At 44.9% G+C, this 20,280-nt stretch overlaps 3 long non-coding RNA genes across 3 annotated transcripts; 1 reads left to right on the top strand and 2 right to left on the bottom strand.

The window, feature by feature from the left end:
- Positions 1-761: 761 nt before the first annotated feature.
- On the bottom strand, positions 762-13,201 carry LOC116071801. Its single transcript, XR_004111170.1, has 4 exons — positions 13,173-13,201; positions 11,158-11,304; positions 1,509-1,679; positions 762-1,112 (listed from the first exon to the last, which is right to left on the bottom strand). It is a non-coding gene; the product is annotated as an uncharacterized LOC116071801 (long non-coding RNA).
- LOC116071823 lies at positions 11,003-14,045 on the top strand. Its single transcript, XR_004111189.1, has 2 exons — positions 11,003-11,119; positions 13,030-14,045. It is a non-coding gene; the product is annotated as an uncharacterized LOC116071823 (long non-coding RNA).
- LOC116071812 lies at positions 13,343-14,234 on the bottom strand. The gene is made up of 2 exons (XR_004111179.1): positions 14,046-14,234; positions 13,343-13,838 (listed from the first exon to the last, which is right to left on the bottom strand). It is a non-coding gene; the product is annotated as an uncharacterized LOC116071812 (long non-coding RNA).
- Positions 14,235-20,280: the final 6,046 nt, after the last annotated feature.

The following is a 20,280-nucleotide window of genomic DNA, read 5'->3' as shown; positions in this document are numbered from 1 at the left end:
ACTGTGTATTTTAAATGAGGATTATTTCTGTAAAAAGAAGAAAGTTATCTGAATCTATGACATGTGAAATGATCTTTGAGCTTCTTTGCTGTAAGGTTTGGTCCAAATGCGTGTCCTTCTACCCCTGGCTAGCTGTCTGGTAAGGATAGCTGTAGAGCAAGGAAGGGAAGGATTGATCCATCTGAAGAGCTCTCTAGTCATCGTACCTTGCCCACCAGAACCAGAGGGTCACAGTCTCTGCCTAGAGAAAACAGACCTTAGAAGAACATATGAGAATTCAAGGTTAAGTTCACAATGCATGGCACAGACTGGGTGCTCAATGCATGCCAGCGTCTTTTCTTTTCCTTAGTTGCCAACCTCATGGCATCACTCTTAGTAGTGGATCATCCCCTAAAGACAAATTTCATATATTCTGCTCCCTCTTACAAGGAGGCCTTCGCAACAGCTGTCACCTGGTCCTCAGACAGTAATTGTATACGCTGTTCTTCAATCACGAGTCTCACGTAAAGGGATCCTAGGCCCTCAGAGCCTTCATCTGTCCTTGCAACTCTCAGTCCCCTTCTTTTAGAAAGCTGCCTGACTAGAGAATACTCCAGTGGGCAACCGTCATTCTGTGATGACCATGGAGTTTGTCTCCTGTTTTTCTAGGTGGCAGCATCCTGAAAGCCACTGAAACTTGGGTACCTTGGGAATATTGTCATTAGGTTCTGTCTAGGTCCTCAGCCCTTCATGTGATAGAGAGCACAATTGCTTCTAAGGAATTCACGGGTAAAACATTTTCCACATTTATCCCTCCAAAAGGCTATGTTATATGTGACAACATTCCAATTTGGAGGCACGACTTGTGCCAATCCACACAGGCAATTAGAGCTGACACATTCCATGGGCTATGGGTCAAGTGCTGAAAGAAACCCACAAAGGAAAACTTTACCAAAGGAATCCACCGGAGAGGCTTAACTAGGGGTTCAGAGTACTGGGCTGCTCTGCTGTCTTAGCTGTTCCTTTTGCCTAACCCCCATCCCACGAGTAGTGGCTTGTTGGATGCTGTGGATCACGTCTCAGTGTGATTGATAGTAGTGGGGCAATGTGGCCACGGTCCATCGGAACTGCACCTGCAGAACATGAAGACCCCGAAGGAGAAGGAATCAGTTAAAAACGTATGTCATGGCCAGGAAAGTTGGCACACATCCGCCATCCTAGTACATGCGAGATTGAAGTAGGACAGTCTTAGATTTGTTAATTTTTAAAAGATATTCACATTTAAAAGTTAACATTAGTTTGCTTGGACAGCGTGATGAAGGTATGAGGAATGTTTATGAGCAGAGCATCTGCGTTTCAGATACAATGGAAAATGCAACCTCTGCACGTTCTCTCTGGTTTCATATGCAAAAGACTATGCAATAATTCCTCTTACAGTCAACTGATAAATAACTTTTTTTCCTGATGCAATAGAACGGTTTCATTAATCAGATTAGGGGAATGTGGCCCATAGATTATCTTGGCTTTACCGGGCTGAGGTTCCCAGTCTCCCCGAGCAGGTCTTAAGTCTCCATGAGCAAACCAAACTTTCTTCTCCTCCGTCCTCTTCTGTCACCGAGGCTCAGTCCTGTCACTCTCTCCTTCGTCCTCTTCTGTCACTGAGGCTCTGCTCTGTTACTCTCTCTCACCGAAAAATCTTTCTTTTGGAGTGTAGGCAAGGCATAGACAAAAAAAAAGAAAAAGAAAGAAAGAAAGAAGAAGGAAGAAAATCAATACTATTTTCAAGGTTCCAAATTAGATGATTCTTAATAAAGAGTGTGGCTCCACTTTTCTTTATTCATAATCCCTTTTATACTTCCACAGTTCTTCCTTTCTATAATCCCCTCACAATGACTATACCTATTCAGCTCCCATTCTTCTTTTCCATGCTTGTCTTTTTAGGGAATAACGCAGTTATGAAAATGAACAAATCTGAGGTTGAAGAGATGTTTCATTCAGTGCTCACCGTGCACACATAAGGGCCTGAGTTCGGATCCCTAACACTCATGCAAAAAACAAAACACAACAACAAACAACAACAAACAAAAAACCCAAAATCTAAGTGAGGCATCCTGTATCTGTCATTCTAGATAGGAAGATCTCTAAGGCTTGCCGTCTGTCAGATCGACCTAAATCAATACCCTCCAGACTATGTGAAAGAACATGTCTCAAAAAAAAAGAAAAAAATTCAAAAATCCCAATTATATAACTGTAGAACAAAAATATAAACAATAAACAACAACAACAATAATAATAATATTGATAATACAATGCAGAGAGTGATTGAGAAAGACAGCCAACATTGACATCTGGCCTCCACATGTATGCACACATATACAGATAAACACTTGTCCACTCATTCATGGGCATACACACAGGCACCCATGAAAAGCTAGCAACTCTTTGCTACGAGACCTAAGATAAGCTCTATCTACTGAAGGGCAATGCTGAATTTGATTTATCCAGCTGTAAAACAAGGAAAAACCATGTCCTGGACAATATACAGATGTCTACCAAAGAGCTATCACAATTCCCGGCGTGCCATGGGGCACAGCATCAATAAACAACGGCCTACATGGAATGACAAGCTGTGTGATCTTGGCTCCTTTTCCCCAGGGATGTAGCCAGAAAGATTCTGGCCTTAGAACCAGAACTTAGAACTACCTATGTCCTGGCTCTGGCTGAGATGCTTAAACACATTCAGCTCTCAAATTCTAGAAGATGCTTGCCACTTGCCTGTCTCAAACATTCCAGCATCTCTATTTTAAAAAGTACAATGAAATGAATTTTAGATGTGGCATATCAAGATGATTATCACTTTAAAAATCAATTGTGTGTGTGTGTGTGTGTGTGTGTGCGTATACCTTGATTACTGAGAAATCTTAAATGAGTTTAAGAGTTCTGTCTTCAAGATCTGCTGTATATGCTATCTATTGCAACTCGCACGGCTACACTGCTTGTACCCTGCCACCACATGTTGCTGGTGGCTAATGGATCAGCTAGCACTCCGTTGCTACTACCGAAAAAGTGAAACAGTTACATAGAAATCTTAGTGAGGAATATAACATCTTTGAGCTCTGCTTGCTCTAGCTTTATGACAAGCTGATACAAACTAGAAACACCTGGGTAGAGGGAAACATAATTGCTTCCATCAGACAAATCTGTAGGGCATTTTCTTTATTAATGATTGATGCGAGCAGGCCAACCCACTGTGGGCAGTGCCACCCCTGGGCAGGTGATCCTGGCTGAATAAGAAAGCAGGGTGTACAAACTATGGGGAACAAGCCAGTGAGCGGTGTTTCTCTATGGCTTCTGCTTCAGTTCTTGCCTCTTTGGTTCTTGCCTTGACCTCCCTGGCCTGACTGCTCAGGGATGATCTGTGGTCCAGACGAGAAAGCCGAGAAAGCCGTTCCTCCTTCCTCTCCGAGTTGTTTTGGGTCATGGCATTTACCACAACAACAGAGAGGCAAACTAAGAGTAGTCCTGGAAAGTCAAGGTCAGTCGGAGTTACGGCGAGTTCCAGGCCAGCTGTGTCTACGTCGATATTCTGTCTTAAACCAAACCAAACAACACCATGAGTCAATTGGCTTAAGCCACATGGGTCTTAGGAGAAGCTAAGAACATGCAAAGAAGCGGACAATGGTCTTTGAGTCTGTGTCTTCGTGGACTGTGCAAGCCAGCACAAAGATAGATGAAACATGGCAGGCCACGTCTCCGTGTCTGCGGAAAAGCGGCAAGCACACGTCTGCATTACTGTCTCTTCATGGGTCCACGCAGTAGACATGCGTTACTAGTATAGAATAGCTCCTTGTATTCAAAAGATAACAGCCAATGTCCAGAGCCTGGCAGGGTTAAATGTAAACCAAAGGGCCATCCTCTGCTGGGTCATTAGGGTGCTAGCGTGTGTATGCAGTTTAGAACCTTGATGGTAACTGGTGGTGCCAAGACTTTCTTAAAAGAAGACTCCTGGGGGAAAGTGTGTGGCACTTACTTAGACAGGTGGCCAGCACGGCAGCTTGGCCACAGGTAGAGGAACGGTACCAGATGAAACATAGCAGGCCACACCTCCATGCCCGTTAAAAAGTAGCAGCCTTAATTCTGTAATACTGTCTCTGCATAGGCCCAGGCAGTCCATCCGTGTAACCAGTCTACTCGTCACTAGTATACGAGTGTGCACCTAGCCTATTTGGGAATGAGATGTAGTTCCTTGTATTGAGTTTCCTTGTACTGAGGCTTGGGCCCAATTCGCTCTCAGGGTGCAAAGGAGGTCTTGCTCCCCTAAGAGTTCAGACACTACTTTTGGTTTCAGCCTTGTCTTTCTTTTTTATTTATTTATTTTTTATTAGATATTTTCTTTATTTACATGTCATATGATTTTTCTTTTCCCAGTTTCCCTTCCCAGGAACAAACAAACAAACAAAAACAACAAGAACCCCTGTTGGCTTCTGCCTCCCCATGCTTGCCACCCCACCCTCTCCCACTTATTGGCCCTGGCATTCCCCTACACTGGGGCATAGAACCTTTACAGGACCAAGGGCCTCTCCTCCCATTGATGATTGATTTTGCAATCCTCTGCTATACACATGCTGTCAGAACAATCAGTCCCACCATGTATAGTCCTTGGTTGGTGGTTGAGTCCCTGGGAGCTCTGAGGGTACTAGTTAGTTCATATTGTTGTTCGTCCTAAGGGGCTGCAAACCCTTCAGCTCCATTGGTCCTTTCTCTAACTCCTTCATTGGGGACCCTGTACTCAGTTCAATGGATGGCTGTGAGCCTCTACATCTGTATTAGTCAGGTACTGTCAGCTATATCACACCCTTGCCTTTCTAAAAGTGGATCCCGTTCATGCCATCCCCGTTTGTGAGTCTTCTCTTTCTCTTCTAGAAGTCTACAGAGTGAGACAGAAGAGCAACTTGCGATGCCAGGGCAGCAGAGAAGACCTGTGTGCAAGAGGTAAATGCTCCTCTTTGTCACGGAAGGGGGATTGTAAAACCGCCATCCTGAGGGCTAGGGGCAGAGCTCTGCCGAGTCACAGCAGGGTGCACACATAGCTATCTGATGACTCACTCCCCAATGCTTCCTAAAAGAGACTCCTTAAGTTACCACCGTAACATTTCAGAACGGTATTTATAGTGCCAATAGAAAAGAGGCGGAGCCAGGAACTTGGAGCCTCTCTGTGCCCTTGCTTTCTGCCAGCTAGATCTCTCTGTCAGTTTCCAAACCTTCTTTGTTCCCTGACCAGAGGCAGAAACTGCAACAGTCTCCTGATGTCCAAGGGGGCATAGCAGGGCTCCCCCTTTGCCACTCTCCCCACCCAACCCCCGCCCCCCAGCTGGACTCTCCAGTCCGCTCTGCATCTCACTGAAGCCTTTCTCTCTATTAGCAGTTCAGATGCACTGTCTTGAAATAAGTGGGCAAGCCAGCTGCTGTGCGTTCTGGTGTTCTTCCACTGTGAATGATATGTTTCTCTGGCTTTCCATTTGTTACCTAGGAGATGGCCAGAGGAGGCTGGGGTCTGCTTGAGAGCAGTGGAAGGCTATGAAGGAGGCCGTCCTTGTCAGTAGGGTGGTCTAATTGAGTTCTTGATTAACCCCTCACTGGCCCCTTCCCAGCAGAGCTCAGTGTCCTCCCAGAACACCAGGACTTCTGCATACATATTCTTATTTTAGCTCTTCCCCAAAGGGCCACATGCATTTATCTATCTGTCTACCACTATGTTTCAGGATTTTAGAGCAATGGCTATATATATTAGTATTGCACCCAGCACCACCCATCTCATACAAATGGCCCTTGACGCATGGAGGATGAATACATGAATGTTTGAATATCTATTCTACTTTTTGTTTGCTTATTTTTGGTAGGGAAGGGGTTATAAAACGTGCTTTATATAATTCCAGGTTTTTGTTTCCTGTGGGTGGTTTTGTGAAAACTAATCATCAGGTTTGTTGCTAAGCACCCACTGTATCAGATCTTTATTCTCCATCTTAGCTTCTTTACCTTCCCCGGCTAAACAGTCCAGTGGCCATTGCTTTCGCAGGTTACAGATGAGATGGCCAACTCCAGGGACATTAAGTAATGTTCTCTCTAATCTCTCTGATTGTAATTGGTGAAGCTAACATTTGCATCTCTGGGGGTCTTATTGTTTACGCTATCCTTCAGTGTCCCCAAACTTCCTTGTTACTGTGACAAGAATGTTTTCCCAGTGTGAATTAAACTAAGAAGATGTGTGTTTGATTGTTGTTGTTGTTGTTGTCTCTCAGTGTAGCACTGACTAGTTTAAACTCCAACATCCTGCATCCACGCCCTCAGAGCCTGGACTGCAGAATTACAGGTGTCCACCACCGGACCTGGCTTAGAAAACACATTTTAAAAAGAGAGTCATGGAATACAAGGGACATGAAAGCAGAAAAGCTCACCGGGAGCTGGAGGGAAGCGGTCTGAGAGGGGATGGATTAGGACAAGTATAATGACACTTATGCGTAAAAATGGCATAATGAAGTCCATCACTTGGTCTGCTAACTTGAAATAAATACACAGAAGGGCAGTATTTTAAAAAGACAGTGCTCCTCTTTGAAAGAGAACACGTGAAGGCTTAGTACTCAAAATAAGTGAGTAATTCCATAAAGAGTTTTGAAATTTATTATCATTATGGAACATTTCAAGCATATACCAAAGTAATAAGAACAGTACGTAAGCCTCTCCCTGCCCCCTCCCAACCATGCCTGGCCTATATCTCTACTTACATTCCCTTCCCCCCCCCCACTGGATTATTTTGAACAAATACCAGATTTTTTTATTAATTGACTAAGATATTTGTTTACTGACTAGGATACAGTTTCTGGAATGCAATCATGCTCAGATGATTTGGATAAAACGACCGAGAGAAACTGGTTTCTTCCAAGGGCCGGGACTGTGCAGCCACTGTTCTCTCTAGAGTGGGTTGGGAGTTCATGCTATCTTTAGAGTCCATTTAGCTCTTTAGTGGGAGCAGATGTCCTCCTATCTGAGTGTGCTGTGGGGGACCTGTTAGACAGTACTCCTGTGTTGGACTATCTTAGACAGGGTTTCCATGGTCTCAGGCATGGGAACACGCGGGGACTCCTCTGCTGAGAGCTCTGGGTCAGCACAAGTGACAGACATCTTCAGGAGGCAATACTTTCTTTTCTGTTATAGATTTCATATGCAATGATGCAAGGAGATGCCACTCTTTTCAGTGGGCTATCTGAGAAACTTTCAGAGACTGGACATTGATAACGGCATCCGGAAAGGGAGCATCTGCCCTCGAGAGCCCGAATCTTACTACTGGGAGAAGCAGACGGATGTGAAGGCTTGTAGGAGAGCTTGCACTTAGTTAAGAGAAGGTTTGTAGAAAAGCCTCCCAAATGTTGGGCTTTCATCAGAAGAAAATGTGTATACTCTTCCTGATGGGCTGGGTTGTTAGCATAGCTAGATAATAGCCAGGTGTGTCAGTGCATGCTGGGAATCCTAGCACTTGGGAGGCTGAGGCAAGGGGATCTGGGCTGGAGAAGTAACTAGTTAGGTAAGATGCGGGCCATGCAAGCTCCAGGACCTGGATTCATGGGAGGTAGGCTAAGGCAAGGAGAACTGGGCTGGAGAAGTAACTAGTTAGATAAGACGAGGACCATGCAAGCTCGAGGACCTGGATTCATCCTCAGCTCTGGGCACAGTAGTGTGAGAAGTACTTCTGGTTCTCTGTGTAGTTGTTTAACAAAGGTAGCTAGCCAGGCAAGGACACATGTTTGTTAAACATCCCTCTAACACACACACACACACACACACACACACACACACACAAACACTCACTCACTCACTCACACTCACACACACTCCTTTTTCCTCCGGTTAGTCTGTGGAGTCAACTTCTCACCAATGCAATGAGACACAGTTGCCACCTAAATCAGGGATAAAAGACGGAAACCATCGTGGCCCCAGGGTGTAGATAGCCTGGTTTGGTTCTAAATCTAGTGGACTCTAGATCTAGTGAGAGACTCTGTCTCAAAAAACAAATCATAAGCCTCCATAAGGAAATATTTGTGTGTATTTCTCTTCTTCATCCTCAGCACACGCGCACACACACACACACACACACACACACACACACACACACCTCAAAGTGTTTGAGGCTATCTATCCTGGCCTATATAGTTAGACTGTGTCTCAAAAAAAAAAATCTAAAAATTGTGTGTGTGTGTGTGTGTGTGTGCATCCCCAAGAGTGTGAGCACATGCTAAAAAGGGTGGAAAGTATATAGAGGGGACAGGAAGGCATGTTACTAGGGTGAGAACCATTCTGATATCTGTGCCTTTATATACTTTGGAATCTCAGGCCTAAAAATAACTCTCATTTGGAACTGGTTGTTGTTTATCCGTTTCCTGGATTTTCCCATTCTTAAAAATACTCTAGCATGCATATAAAGACCATGTTCCAAAGGTCACTGCTCCTTAATCCTGCAGGGAGTGGCAAGGGAATTCTTTATATATCCGTCTAAGAATAGGTCTTGGCACAACTCAGGTATAGGCCTCTATGAAATTGTCTCCCTTGTTTATTTTTTAAGCCAACACCTTCAAAAGAAAAGTAAAAACCACCCTTAATATTGACCAATACCTTCACAGGCTCTGTGCATCAGAATGGTTTTGTTTCACAATAGAGGAACGGAGAAATCCTTTGAGAATCCTTTCCCTGTGGCATTTCAAATTGGAGATTAACACAACGTTCTGAAATCACAAGAAAATGAACTCTCCGAGAAGCTGCTGTAAACCTCCCTCAGATTTTATTTACTTTTTTTTTTTTAAACTTGGGAAGATTCCGATATTTGTTTCTTACACACACACACACACACACACACACACACACACACACACACACACACACAAAGATAGAAGACCAGAGTCACATCCTACCAGCTGCCCAACTGTCAGAATCCCTTTTATCCTTCTCTTTCCAACAAAGTGTCTGGCTCCCAGACTTTCTGAATCAGCATTGTTCCTGAATCAACAACCTTGCTACTTGTTCCTCTGGTGCTGGAGGCCAGGCAAGAGAAAGGAAGGGAGAGAAAAAGGGGGAGGGAAAGGGGGAAGGGAGGGGGAGGAAGGAAAGGGGAGGGAGGAGGAAGCAGGTTTGGGAGATGGCCCACTGTCCTGCTCTCAACCCTGGAATTCCCTCCTAAAGAATGACCTTGACTGACACCTCCTGTTTCCTCTTGGTACCTGTCTGCCTGGAGACTTGAAAACAAGCAAAACCAGGAAGCAGCTTCTATCTGAACAACTTAGGGAGGTCAAGTAGGGTTCTTTTGCCTTTCTTTGTTTTTTTTTTTTAAAGGCTATATTTCTGAGTGACTCACCGGGCTGCTCAGGCCTCTCAGAACCATTACAAAATGAATCTGGGAGACAAGGAGCTTGATGAAGTTTGTCCCTTCCTGCACTGCTAGTGGGTCTTTCCTCTGTTCCTGCCTCCAGAGTCAGAAGCGAAGTGAGTGACAAAGTATTTGAAAATAGCAGTTTCCTCCTTGTAAGGCTTGGAGCTTAGTGTCTGGAGCTTAGCCTCTAAGCCGACCTGCTCCACTAGGCACTTGGGGAAAACCAGAGGCCACGAATGGTCCTGACTGGGATCTCACCAGCTTGAAGCCATGCTGGGAACAAAGCTCTGTGGAAAGAGATTTTATGATGAATTGGGGAAACATTGCTGTTTTGAAATGCACCGTCCGGCAATATATTCCTGGCACTCCAGTTAGCTTTCTACTTCATGGGCAAAAATCTAGCACAGTAAAGACAGAACTCTCACCTCCACCTTTGCAGTTCTAGTCCCTCCTCTAAGTCCTTTGGATGTCTTCAAAAGTACTTACACCTCTCCATGATAGTTAGTTCTATGTACACACCTGTTCTCTGAATTTGGAAGAATTTCAAAAGGTCTACTTTTGTAAAACTCTGAACTTTTGAACTTTTTGAACTTTTGATTTTAATCACTTTCCAGACATCAATCCAAATGCAAAAACTAGCTACAATTACATGTTGAATTACATCAGCCCCAGGCCCATCCCTTCTTAGATTCCCCAGACAACTCATTGTTGTCTGCTCATTGCTTTCACTGTGTGCTCAGCCACCCGATCTGATCCTTAGCCATCTGGCTTCTCTCCTCAGCACTGACGATGCCTCTCTAAGGCTGAGCTGAAACATTCACTCAGGTGACACCATGTTTACCCAGTTATTCTCCATGGGATGGTTTTTTTGGTCGCCTGACTTGGTGAGGTGCGACTAGACATCTCACAGTGAGTAGTGAAGACCTTCCCAAGAACTGATTGTCAGCTCCATCCATAAGGCCTGGAAGAGAGATCCCGCCTTTACCCAAGGTGGAACATACTTGGGTCTCCTTCTAATGCCCTGCTTCTATTAAACACTCCGTGACTTTGTTTCCTCCTCCTTGAACCCCTCATCGCATATGTCATTAAACCACACCCTGCTCTGTCTAATTTGGGTGTGCGGCTCATCCTGTGAGGGATCTGAGCCTTTAATACTTGCCCTTCCTTTTTACACAATTAATTGTATCTAACCTAGTGCTAGGTAGCACATAATCACTCAATATATTCCGTGTCAATGAACCATCGTTCACTGAAGTCTAATGATGACACACTTGGTAACGGGCAAGCTTCCTGATAGATTTAGAGGTAAGTTTAAGGTAAAAAGTTTTCTCTAAGAGACAGACATCAAACAGGCACAGGGGGAGTAAACAGCATGCCTTTCATTTGATGTTGGCTGACAACAACCCAGGTCCTTTTAAAGCAAATCGTGTGGCCCAGAGGAGGAGGAATGGCAGGCTGTGACTGAGGCGTATAATGGCTGGATCTGGAAAATACAGGCGGCTCTGAAGCATGTCCTCCGTGAGAGGTTGGGAGTCTCATCGCATCCTGTCGTGACTCAGATGGCATGATCGTCAAGGCGTTTCCCACCTGCTTGTTTGTGTTCCATGCCAATGGACAATGTTCACATGAAGAACTCACAGCCTCCCAGCTGGGCAGATGGGAACGGTTCCAAGAGTTCATGCAGAACAGTGGCTTAAACAAGACCATTCAGGACATTTGGGCGAGGTTTGAGATTAGACCCCTTAAATTCCCATGAACTTAACTGTATGTCGCCTCAAGATGTGGGGTTCCTGATAAGATCCATTTGCCCAACTTCAAATTCTGAGAGTCAAACCTTGGTTTCTGACTGTCGTGCAGGACTGTTCTCTGAGCCAACCAGTCACTGTCTCTCAGGGTTCAGCTGTTGTCCACTTGGCAAAAAAGGGGTGGGGTGGTAAGAATTTGCATGGAGCAGCATGTCAACCTCATGAGGGGTGTGGGGTGTCACGGTCCTCGGCTGAGTATCTAGGCTCTTTGTGTTACTTGTGTGTGTACCTCTTTGCTAATTGCACATGGCCTCTGGGAGAGACTACAGTATATAGGCCAGGGGAGGACTCGGGGAGAGGAGGCTCCATTTATGTTGTTATGGGAAAGCCATTATCCGTGCTAGGTAAAGACGTCCAGTGTGGTCTTTTTGGAGAATATACCCATAATTCCAGCCCATCACCTCTTATCTGTGCTCGGTAAGGAAGCCCAATAAGTCACTGATTTCCCAGAGTGAACTTGGGTTGAATTGATTTATTGTTGGTTCTTCCAAAGGGAGGGCTATGCTTTTCCCGTCTCCTCCCCGGAAGGGATTTCAGCAACACTTGGTGTAGTTAGCAAGATGTGATGACGGTGAACACGAGTGTGGAAGAACAAGGGTGTGTTGTCCCTGATGGGGAGAACAAGACAAGCAACCGAGGTAAAGCTGTGCGAGGTGGGGTTCGCAGAGGACGTTTTGATATGGTGGCCTGTCTCTATAAGGAGGTAGTAGATCGGGGTGGAGATCTCAGCAGGCAGCTGCAGAGGCTGCCTGGCTGTTACAGTAGGAAATGGAAGATCTTGGGGGAGACTGCAGGTTTGTAAAGGGGATTGCAGCAAAAGAAGGATATGTGGCTGGCATCTTCAGTATTGACCTCTAACTTAGTAGGGAAAAGAATCAAAGAGACAGAAATGTAGGTGTTGACCTGTTGCTGCTGCTGGTGTGTGTGTGTGTGTGTGTTGTTTTTTTACTAGAGGCCCAATAGGGAAAAGAAGACCCAGATCAAACCAATAATATAGAGCTCCTCCTGAGACTTCTATGGGAGAAGTCAGGTAGAGATGAGGAAGGGACTGACCTAGAAGTGGCCACAGATGCTCCTCAGGTCCCACCTTTAATGTGGAGTAAGGGAAGGACCATGATCTAGCGTAATCATGGGGGTCCTAACAATGATCTGGTACAGGAGGCTGGAGTAATCAGAGAGTATTCAACCCCTTACCTGTCAGAGCTAAGGGAGACTTTCAGATAAGCAGAGGGAGCCCCGATACCTGGCCTGTGAGGCTGTGGGATGTGGGAGGAGAGGGGTTCCTCTGAGTGAGGGCAGAAGAAGCTGAGAAGCTGAACAAAACCACCACCTATGCCTCCTTGAGACATACGCCAATCAAAGGCCATAGGAGTCCCTGAAGGACTGGCTCATATGAGCCAGTAGGGACATGTGGTGATCTCCAGCTGAGGTCTCTTGAATATTAGGGAGTAGAATACAACAGAAGAAGGGTAGGCCCTGCTGAGAGCACTGGGGATGCGGGCAGTGGTGTTTGATGCCCAGTGCACAGTCTCCTAGGGACTCAGGAAAGAAACTGACTAGAGGAAGGCCTGGGAGTCTGGTTTGGAGCCTTGGTGGCAGTGTGGAGCCCATGGCTGGTCTGGACCACTGTGAAGATTGTAGAGGTTTAGGTCAAAGTTTGGACCAGTGTCCAAACGTTTTGTTGTTGTTGTCGGGACAGTAGGTGGACGCTCAAAACTTCCTTGAGAATGCACAGTCTAGCTACAGTGATCAATTTACATAACATTAAAATGGATGGTGCTAGGAAACGGGTGAATGCACTGACTCTATCATATTCATATTCCTCTCCAGCTCTGTGTGAGCACATGTTCATACAAAGAAGTCAGAAGAGGGTGCCGGAAATCCTGGAACTGGAGGTACAGGTGAGCATGTGAGTGGGAAGAGCTACTGGGAACTGAACTTGGGCCCTATGAAAGAGCAGTGCCCACTCTTACCTGGCAAGCCTTCTTTCCAGCCCTCACATTGTTGAGCATTCTAGAATTTTGGCCCCACAAAAGATTCTGGATTTATCAGTTTGTTTGTTTTTTTCCTTCCAAAGTCCTTTGAAACTTCCATTCACATTTCAGAATATTATTTCTGGAAAAACAACCACGGAGGCGAAACATACAAGGAACTTCTTTTTAATGGAAGAAACGAGAATATAAATTGCTTTTAGAGTTCTGTTTTGTTTTACTAGGTCTGGCAGCTCTATAGCCAATTTCTTCACGAAAGGAAAGTGTCACAAGGAACTGAGAGCATTTATTAATGTCTGTCTGCTCAGGGACAAGTTAGCCAAAGAGGCCCATTTTAAGAGACTCCATATTTTACTTTGTTTTCCTGAGAACAGCCAGGACTAATTAGAAGATGCTCGCAGCTTGTAGTCGTTAGATCTGAGCGTTTGCTAACAAGCTCTCCTACGTAAAACGAAGCCGGATCACATCTTAATTTCCCAGTCCACGTCTCTTTCCAGGCCACCATTGCCATCTCTCTGTTTAATTGCAATAATTTGTTTTGTTTAATGTCATTACTGGGCAGAGGAAGTTGGGATAGAAATATCTCAAGTGCTCCACCTCATTCGAATCCCAGTCATGAATGCTGGAGAAAGCGTGGTGACTTCTTTACTAAAAAAGAAAACAGTCGAGAACAATAGTATGCAGTTTACGAATTCCACCCAACCACTGGACAAATAAGCTACCGAATCACACGAGCCATGTCACAACGAGGCCACACAAGACCAGCTGCTTCGTAAAGGAGCCTGGGAGCCAGAGGGGGAGCTTTGAAGATAAATAGTGCCACATGTGAAAAGAAAATAAAAATCCTTAACAAACCTTAATTGTACATCTCTTCCTTCGAATGCTGTTTGCCGTGGGAATGGAAGGTTTTACATGTTCACCCATGACGACTGTCAGCATTCTCTCCAGTGTGGATGACAGAATTAAGAGGCTGCCCATGGACCATAGAGGCCTCGTTACTCGTGAGATGAGCCTTCCTTTTGTTTTATCACTCTTTGCTCCTCTCAGCCCTGCTGGCATGAGATGGGACATACAACAGTGATCAGTGGGGGTGTCCTCTTTGTCCATCAGCCGAAGGGAAATGTGACATGCAGGCTACTTTCCCAGAGCCCTGGTGGTAGATGTCTCCAGGGAGTAAAGCTGGCTATGTCAGATGGACTCCCGGATTTTGAAAGAGACCCCAAAGCCAAGCTTACCTTTACCTTAACTGTGACACTGAGATTGTCTTTGCAGTCGGTGTCGGTGACAACTCTGCAGTGGCTCTTGTCACTATCTCCTTTTTGCTTTTGCCTTAAGAGTGGCTGCATTTTTTTTTTTTTTTTTTTTTTTTTTTTTTTTTTTTTTTTTTTTGCCTTTTTGTTAAGTCACTAGTGAAGTCCCTGGAGCATTAGAGATTTAGGCAGTAAGGATAAAAAGACTTGTAGGCTGTGGTCACCACTGGGAATTCCTCCAGGAAGACTGGAAGGAAGGTTCTAGGAGCTGTCACACACGCAAGGGAACAAAATCTTGGTCTCTGGTATCCCCGTGAAAAGTGAAATGTAGTGTCAGTGCTGGGGATGCAGAGGCAGAGGGTCGGTGGGTTTCACAGGCCAGCCAGGAGGTCTAGAGAATTAGTGAGCTCTGTGGGAGACTCTCTCAAAGAGCAAGGTAGCAAATGAGTGAGGAAGCTACTTGATGCATGTGCACAGGATGTGCATAGACACATACACAGAGAGAGAGAGAGAGAGAGGGAGAGAGAGAGGGAGAGGGAGAGGGAGAGGGAGAGGGAGAGGGAGAGGGAGAGGGAGGGAGGGAGGAAGGGATGGATGGAGGGAGGGAGGGACAGAGGGAGGGGGGAAGAAGGGAGGGAGGAGAGAGAGAGACTATCAAAGTCTGACTCTACTTTTAAACATTACATCTCTGTCAACCCCAATCCCAAGGTCCCCTGCACGAGAGTTTTTCTTTAGTCCAATGTGGCTCAAATGGTGATGCTCCCATCTAAAGAATGCCCTTTCTGCACTGTTCTTAGCAGCTAAGCTCATTCTCTTATGATTTATGGAAGAAATGCTTCTTTCACTTTCTCTTCATAGGTTCAAGAATCAACTCTGCCCTAATCAAGGAGTGTTTGAAGATAATGGGTACATTGTTCAAAACGTGACCCAGGGTCTCTCTAGGTAGAAGGTGAAACAAACATTACTTTTGAGTATTATCATCATTTACTTCATATTTTGTTCTCTAAATCGTAAGAAAACAAAGAACTAACAAGAGGCCGGGGTTTGTTTTTTATACAATATGAGTGTGCCATGGACAGAAAAAAAAAAAAAGAGAAGTACCTATTTACTTAAATTACACACAATGTAAATTATATGCAATTTGGGGGGAGCTTTTCACTAGCCACAGGTTATTATGTCCTGAAGTGTATATCAGGTACCCCCTCATTGTCATTTTCTCAGGAGGTCCACGGGTCACAACTCTCTCATCAAACCTGCCTTAATCGTGAGCTCGAGATGGCTGGATAATGCTGTCTATGCTGTAGGGATGTGCCAATGACCATCAGCTGCTCTTTCCCTCTGTGGCAAGTCCAATGGCTTCGGCTTGCTATGAGCTCTTCCAGCACTAAGCACCACATTTCTGGTTAATGGAGAAAGACACATCCATCTGGCTCGTAAGCTGTGGACAGATAGAGGTTCACTATGCTGAGATGGAAGCCATGTGAATGAATTCAGTTTGTGGCAGATTCCTGAAGGCAAAAGGGAGCTGCCTGTGGGATGTATAAATCCACTGGCCTGGAAAGATCTCTCTTCCTGCTTCCCAGCCTCTTCCCTCTCAACAGAAGTGCGTAACCTTATTATAGGGGGAGGATTATTTAGGGTAAGGGACCCACAGGACATAGATTGTGGATAGCTCTTTATGCTATGGTAGTGTTTTCCTAAACCTAGTAGGTAGAACCCTAAAGGTCCCATTCAAAGGAAAACACTCACCAATGGCTCGAACTCCCAAGTGGTGTACCCAATCATGCTCTTGGCTTGGAATGAGAGAGTAGAGAATTACAGATAATTCTTAAGATTAATTAGTAGCAATTCTAAGACTAATTAGATGCAGTGAAGAGGTTGTCTAGATGCCCTATGGTCAGTAGGAACCATATTGGAAAATTAAGGATAACTAAGTTTGAAGAGGGGGATTATGAAAGGTCCTCCTCTTTGAATGTGTACCAGTTGAGCCACCGCAACAAAGAAGGAGCTAAGGATCAGTGTGTAGGGATGGTTTGTCATATGGACATTAGTCACTTACTTCCTTCAGCGTAACCTGTGCTTGTATTTGGGGCTCTAGTACACATGTATGAAGTGCACACAAAAGTAGGGGTTTAAGTCATACCTGAGCACGGCAGGTTAAGCTTCTCCACTCTAAGGATTCCAGTCTGCCCACAACACACTGAGCAACCCTGAGTCCCCAGAATGGCCTCACTCCTCCTGTACTATTAAATGGTCACTTGGTGACAGGCTAATTGTGCTTGGGCCAGTTTGCTCCATTCTGAGGGACAGCATGAAGAACTGGCGATCATCCGAATGGACTTCAATTCCAGCCGCGGATTTCCCCTCACTTCCTGTAGGGCTTTTGCTCATACTGCCATCTATGGACTTAAAGAGTGCTCTAGTCTCTCCTCTTGTGACAAAGCCAGCCATTGTTCAGAGTTGATTGAGTACAGCATTGGGCCGATGATGTCCACGGAATGTACTGGTCTCCTCATCTCTCTGAAGCAGCTGTCCTTACAGTTCGGTGAGATGGCCTTCTGAAGATTTAGTTCCAGTGTCATCTAGATTTAAACAGCTGGGGAGACTGAAGGAGTACCCTTTAAGTCACCTGCTTATATATAGTCTCTTTTCTAACGGCTGGAATGTACTATTCTAGAATTCCAGAGGTACACATGGATTCCTTGGGGATATGAGTCAAGGATAAGGTACATGTTGTGCAAGCAAGAGAAGCTGAGTTCCGAATGGCAGCATCCATGTTATAGGCTGGGGGTGGTAGCTCTCACTTGCACTAGGAGTCAGAGTCAAGAGGATTCCTGTGGCCTGCTGACCTCCACAGGAGCATACATGGGCATTATGTATGCTCACACACACACACACACACACACACACACACACACACAGAGAGAGAGAGAGAGAGAGAGAGAGAGAGAGAGAGAGAGAGAAACAGACAGAGACAGAGACAGAGAGACACACAGAGACAACAGAGAGAGAGAGGTATTTATATGAAATTAGCCTCTAGTAATAAGCTCTTGAAATCCGCTTGGTGTCTCTACTTTGTTGGTCTAGCAGTCTTGGTTTCTGTGGAAGCAGACATGATAATAATTTCATTCAAGTGAAGTAGACAATGTCACGTAGACACAAGTGTACCATTGTGGCAACGCATAGCAGCCCCTCTGAAAAGTGCATGCGGCCCTGGAGGTGAAAGTCTGCCACCGTGACGTCAGGCTTAGTTTCAGATGCAACAACGTATCTCCTAGCTCCTATAATCATACAACGTCAAATATGTATGGCGCTCTGTGATTTTCTTCAGTCGAGCCCTAACTGACTAAGTTACTATCCGCCTCTAGCTTTAAATGTGTCATTAGGCAAATGTATCTAAACCAGGCTTGCTGCCTATTCTCTTCCTCCTCATCTTCCCCCTTCTCTTTCTCTTCTTCTTCCTCACTATTTTTTGGGGGGGCTCATTTGAATAAAAATCGGTGCCTGGGATTGAACTCAGGTCATTGTGAATGCTAGGCAGCTCTACACCCAAGCTGTGCCTGTCTTGTCTTTGCTCTTACATATGAACTCCCATGTTATATGAACTCCCATGTTATATGAACTCCCATGTTATATGAACTCCCATGTTATATGAACTCCCATGTTATATGAACTCCCATGTTATATGAACTCCCATGTTATATCTTTACCTTTTCCTCTTTGCTTAACATATCGAAATGTTCACAAACAGAAGCCCTGGGTCAACGCTTATGGTGTTAAGGGATTTGCATTTCTAGCAGTGAGCACCGTTGCTGTTAATTAGCAAAGTTACTGTTAACAGTTTTCTCTTCTTCCCAAGTCTAGTAAAATTTTCTTGGTTCGCTTTTTAAATTTATATAGGACAACACGCTCTTACAAATGGAAAAGGAGGACAGTGATATCTGTTACTTCGCTGAATTATAATATAAATTCTACAGTTCAAAAATCATTTTTAAAATCTGAATTGAAAAATTCCAAGTTTGTAAAAATCTGAAGAAAATCAAACATCAGGAAAGACTCTGAACTAAAAGTAGAAATGCCGACTTGTCCTGTGTTCTGAAAACATCCTCGGAGGACCCGTGGATGGATGGACCTGGAATCTCCACAGAGAGAAATGGAGTGTAAGGTGGTGTACCAGGATGCCTTCTGCAGGCACGTGTGGGGGGTAGCAGGCTCCTTATCTGTCCGAGATAAGACTCAGGGCAGGCTCTCCTTACGACAGGAGCAAAAATCTGAAAATACCAGTTTCATGTTAGAATTATCTCAGATGTCAGGTCCTTAGTACAAAACAGAGATGCTTGGGGTATATGACTTCCTGTGCATAGAGTTGGTGACACACACTGAGTTCTTCATGGAGGACACGAAGAAGGAAGAACATATGTGGAAAAAGAGAGGGAAAGTGGGAAGCGGGGTTCCAGAAACTCTTTCAAATGAGTACGTCCATTTTCAATGTTATCTCAAATCCTGGTTCTGTTGCCTGAAGAGCATTGTTAGAAGGGCAAGTAGGCAAATTTGATGGATTTGATGGTAGGAGTGGTAATGGCTAAGATAGTCTTTCTCTTCTCCTGTGGTGAGGGAATCTAGGGAGATGAGAGAGTGGCCTGCCCCTCGTTCTTTCCCTTCCCCTCCTCCCTATATAAGCCACTTTAGTCTCAAAGTAAAAGGACTTAGAGAAACTTGACCAAGTTTTCCCTCATGCTTGAAATGCACTTACCCAGGGGTAACAGGAAATGTGGAGTCTTGTGATGTAGATTGTTCTACCAGATGGCAATCTTAGCACACGCTGTTCATGTAGACCAGCCTTGTTCATGAGTCATCTCTTTAAGACTGTCCTCAGCAGCCACTGTAGACCTTGGTTCCGCACTGCCATTGTTAATAAATAAGAGTAACAGAGCTGATGAATGCTTGTATAATAAACCAAATGCCTTTAGATGATATTAAATATGGAACTATTTTCTCTTTATGAATAGCACTTAATTAATGCCTGTGTGTTTTGTGAGATTACTCCTTGGCAAGAGCAGGCACAAGTTAACTCAATAGAAATTGGTAGTAGCCTGGGACTGCACTCTCACTGAGCCATTCTACCTTGGAGTTTAATTGCTTATTCGTATGAAAATGGTTCTCTTTCAGGGTCAGTGATTCATTATTGGATTGATGGTGACAGATCTGAGAAGACTGATAATTCATCCTTGTATCAGGACCGTTCAGGGAAAGGAATGTATACAATAACAAGAGGAAGTTAATAGCTTCGTATTCAGCAGCCCCGCAACGGGTCCTCTCTACAGAGGACGATTGAAGAGCTGGGCGTCAGCCAGGGAACTCAGAATAAGATGCTTTTGAGAACACAGATTGAGAGGCCAACAGTGCATCCCGGGTCTGAGCGTGAAGGCCTCCCAGGTCCTTGCATCTCACTGCTGTAAGTCTGTCAAAGGCTGAAGAAGCTGGAGTGTGGTGTTCATCTGAATCTGCAGCATAAAACCACATTCCCTGGGGAAGAAACTCTTAACCCGGGGCTTGCTTCCCCTTTCTACTTTCTCACGTCACCCGGACCTCCAGCCCGATAGATGGCGCTCCTCTCAAGGTATCTCTCATCCACTCAGTTCTCGGAGCTAGCCTTCTCCAGACGCAGCTCACAGGTATGTCCAGAGCTGTGCTTTCCTAGCTCTCCTGATGAATAGTTTCAAGGTCTGGTAGAAAATCCAAATTAACGATCGCAACGTGCTCTTACCTTTCCTTCCCCTTAACCATGGGATAATTTAGCCATGCAGAACAGTTTCACACTTCTTACAACTTTTCGTTAT

This window comes from Mastomys coucha, unplaced genomic scaffold (assembly GCF_008632895.1).
Source record: "Mastomys coucha isolate ucsf_1 unplaced genomic scaffold, UCSF_Mcou_1 pScaffold1, whole genome shotgun sequence".
NCBI lineage: Eukaryota > Metazoa > Chordata > Mammalia > Rodentia > Muridae > Mastomys > Mastomys coucha.
The sequence above is the reverse complement of the archived record's forward strand: the minus strand, read 5'-3'. Positions and strand labels throughout refer to the sequence as shown.